Consider the following 4,399-nt stretch of genomic DNA (forward strand, 5'->3'; position numbering starts at 1 on the left):
ATCATTGGGGGCTGTCGAGAGGTCTTTCGTGGGTCTCTTCAGTCCCTTTCATTAAATGCCATATGGTAGGCCACGACCGCTTCCTTCTACATTATAGCAAATTCACTATACACTAATTTATGATGCCGGGATAGCTCAGTCGGTACAGCGATTGTCTACGGGCTGGACAAGAGAGGTCGGAGTTCGAGTCCAGATAGGGTGAAGAATTTTCCCTTCTTCACGTCGTCCAGACTGATTTTGGGGCCCACTCAGCATCCTATCAAATAGATACCGAGGGCTTTTTCCCTGGGGGTAAAGCGGCAGGGGCGTGAAGCTGATGACTCGCCTCCAATTAGTGCCGAGATCAAGAAAACTTGGATCTATACCTCTATTCCCCCATACGTCTTCATGGCATAATGCTTAATTAGTTAAACACAAGGACAACTTCTTTATTCACTAATTATCTCTCTTTCGATCGTAAGTAACCTAAGCTACTTTAAGCATCGTTAAATAAACCATAAATAAGAAACTCATTATCTTTATGAAGCCGAGATAGATCAGTTAGTATTGTGATTTGGGCACTGAATTGAAGACCTAGGAATCGGGGTTCTATGCCCGGTAGTGGCATAGGTTTTTCTCCATTCCATAGCATCCAGGATAGATCTGGAGTCCACACAGCCTTTTGTCCTGTGAAAGTCAGGGGTTTTATCCACTTGTTTAAAGTGGCCTGAGCTTGAAGCTAACTTCTAACCGCCTAGTGTCCGCTGTAACACTGCGTGGAGTCGTTAAGTCCAGTTCCTCATACGTCACCACTGATGTACAGTAAGGTGTGGGGTCACGTGGACACATCCTATGAGCCCCGCGCCCGCGCTATGACCTTTGACAGCGCTGTGAATTAGCCTCAATGTCGGGGGCCACTCGGCTGAGTGCCCCGCGATGTCCCGTATAAATGAGTCATCATTGTGTGTCACCATTATGTCGCTCTCTCATTGTTTTCACAGCCATTTTGTCTCTTTCGCTTTAATTATTTTCTTCTTTCTCCCTCTCCGTCTGTTAATTAACTGTATCTAATCTATGTTCTGCTGGAGCCGGCTTCCCATTGGGCAGGCCGTGACTAGACTTCATTGCTGCACGTTGCCCCGAAAGTTCTAATTCACTACCTGAGGGCCGGAGGGCGGAGGCACAAGTGCAGCCTCCGTACAGCTGTTCTCTTCACCTGTTGACCAACTGTGATCACATCCGCTGGTGAATGCAAGTGCAGTTAATAGTTTCACAGTTGTTTGAAGGCACTCTGTCAGTCAGGGTTTACACAGTGGAAGTTAGCTCAAGCGGAAACGCTTCTGAATTGTATTCGGGAGGGCCCTCGTTTTACTCTCATCTGGTGCAACGACTATCTTAATTGAGGTTTTCGTCACTCATTCACCGGAAGCAAATGCCAGATAGTAAGTACCTCAAATTATGTCGCTAGCGCTTCCTACTGTTAGACGCTATAAAGTCTGAATTGCTGGCTGCACGGAAAGCAGTATTGCTTGTGAAGCTAACAGTTGCGCAGATACCCAAGAAATTCACATAATTTTACGGAACCAGAAGATTTTTTACCGTGCTCACAAGAGCTCTCCGCTGGTCCCTGTCCTGAGCCAGATAACTCAATCGATGGCCTGTTATCCATGTTTTGTGGTCCCTTGTCACCACGGCATGGCGCGTCCTCAGGTTGCGGATGGAGGAGACCGCCACAAGATATGGAGGGTAGCTGCGAATATATTGAAAAAAACAGTTGCGGACAGCTGATAGGGGGTAGTCTTCCAGCTTTAAGGTTGGGAGTGGGCCCAAGAACTCATGTTAAAAATAGGGTTGTTATTAAATGTTACACAGAGTCTCTTCACCATTCTTAAAGGAAATAAAAAATTGAATATCAGACTCCAGATTCTGGCGGAATCAGACAATCCTCTTAGCACAGCTGCTAGGAGCAGATCGTGTGCCCTGGTTTTGAGTGTAACATGTACATACTGTTGCTCTGTGCTTGAAGAGTTGCTTGTCTAAAAATTCTGAGACGAATTGCGATTGCTCAGTTGAACTGTATGTCCGGCTCAACTACATCCGCTAACACGTCACTCAGTTCAGATGTATAGTGTCCGTGAGTGTGTCTGTCCCACCTTGTGTTCCTGAATGGCCCGTCGTGGAAAAGAATGGTAAATAAAATAAATGTGTTTCTTGGGAGGGTGATCCCTTGAAAATGGTTCATTCTGTTCTCACATGCATGATTTCGAGCCTAAGTCATTATATTTCATCATTTCATATTCATAACACAAGAAACGGGATAATGGGCACAATACCTACGTAACCTTCGCACAGTTTACAGCAACCATTGTAAAGTAATGTTTTGTACTATCTTATAATGTGATGTATATTCAGTTTTACTTATTTTAAGGTAACTGAATTCTCTGTTAGAATAGGTATAAATGATAAAGGTCAAAATGTTAAAAAGTTCTCCCTGTGCGTAACTAATTAAGCACTATGCCATGAAGGCGTATGGGGAGTGGCTGTATAGATCCACATTTTCTTGACTTCGGTACTAGTTGGAGGTGAGTGAACAGCTTGACGTCCCGGCCGCTTAAGCCCCGAGGAAAAGCCCCCGGTACTCACTGGATAGGAGGTTGCGTGGACTCCAGAGCCAATCTGGATGACGTGGAGAAGTGAAAATTCTTGCCTCACCGGCATTCGAACTCCGACTCCTCCGCCCTCCAGCACCGTAGCCAGTCGTTATACCGACTGGTGTATCCTGGCTCCTAAAAGAAATACCAACAGCGCGTGGTGTTTCCAAACGTTCAACCATCCAAGTACTAACCACGCACAAAGTTGCTTAACTTCGGTAATCGGAGGAGAACCGGTGTTTTCAACACGGTATGACCGCTGCACTATATCTCTGGCGTTGGCTCAGCCTCTAACAGAACTGAGTACCAAGAATCTTCGGGGGGGGGGGTTAGGGCGGCTTTCCGGCGCATAAGGCTGACAGGCTCACCGCCATCTGTAAGCCGATTGTCTAGAAAATGTGGGAGCCTCGATGTCTCACAACCTTATGAGCTTTCACGGCCTATTTCGGCGATAGTTTTATATTTACTTTCTTATAATGTGGTGCAATATCCATTTTTATTTATCTTAAGATAATTCTGTTCTCTGCTAGCGTAGGTATAAATGGTAAAGGTAACAAAGTTAAAGTTCTCCCTATGCTTAATTAATTAAACACTACGCCATGAAGACGTATGGGGGAGTGGATGTAAAGATCCACGTTTTTTTGATCTCGACATTAGTTTGTGAGCGGTTAGCGTCCCTCCCCGCCGTCTCTACCCCGGGGTGAAGGGCCCCCGGTACCCATTAGATAGGAGGTTGGGTGAGCCGCAGAACCGATCTGGACGAATTGGAGAAGAGAAAATTTTTGACCCTACCAGTGCTCGAAATCCTACCCCTTATTCGTCCAAAGTATAAATGATATAGTGTAAATTTATATATGTGATAATGCCAAAGAGACAATGGCCCTATTAATGTGGGAATACGATTTTATTTACATATAAAGTTTGTTAACTGTAACCGACCTATATTTGAGTTCAAGAGCCTAGAGACGTGAAAATGCATGGAAACAGTCGGGAGAAGTGTCAGTATTACGCCAGGAACCACCGCGAAGACCGTGAACAACAAGAAAATTTGCTGGATCTTCAGTGTTGGGTTTTCTGCGCAGGCGCTCTAGTGCATTTGCTGCCTACGTTAAGTGACACGTGTTCTTCAGTTGCTTTATGTGAATTTTTACACAGCCATTACCCCTGCTGCTCATTTATTGCTGACATAAATTTATTGTTTGCACGTAAATATGAATATTCCAGCGCAGACCGCAAGAGAAAACAGAATGGTGGTGATGGATCAGGGCTGAGCCCTTTTAGTAACAGCTTCACAGCGCTTGTAATCAGAACTTCAAAATTGGGGGAGGGGGGATTTGTGAACTTGTCTCGCACATTTCTCCCGATAGCTACTTGTTGCTGACACAATTGCAACACACTCTCCCTACTCCATTCTCGGGCAGGATCTCGGACTGAACTAAGCAGCAAGCAACAATCCTGTACTCACCCATTCCGGGCAGTCAACTGTACAGCTCAGAGCAGGCTCTATCAGTGCGTAACGCTGCTTCCATCTTAGTTACTCCACAGTTACGAGGGGCAGTCATTAATTAAATCATAAATGGAAATAAAAGAGTTGTAATGGACATAATACGTTTTATATGTGTGTCACTAAGTATAAGCACAGGCCACTTTCATGACAGTCTAGGTAGCAGGTGCGCATGCGCATATTCAGAGGCTAGTTTCTGTAGTCAAATTGGCGACTGTGTTTGTGTGGTATACTACTGAAGAACAGCGTTCTGTTGTGTTTTTTT

At 45.1% G+C, this 4,399-nt stretch overlaps 1 pseudogene; it reads right to left on the reverse strand.

The window, feature by feature from the left end:
• Positions 1-2,775: 2,775 nt before the first annotated feature.
• On the reverse strand, positions 2,776-2,894 carry LOC111875305 (annotated as a pseudogene).
• Between the last annotated feature and the right edge of the window lie 1,505 nt (positions 2,895-4,399).

Source organism: Cryptotermes secundus, unplaced genomic scaffold (genome assembly GCF_002891405.2).
Source record: "Cryptotermes secundus unplaced genomic scaffold, Csec_1.0 scaffold1406, whole genome shotgun sequence".
Classification (NCBI taxonomy): Eukaryota; Metazoa; Arthropoda; class Insecta; order Blattodea; family Kalotermitidae; genus Cryptotermes; species Cryptotermes secundus.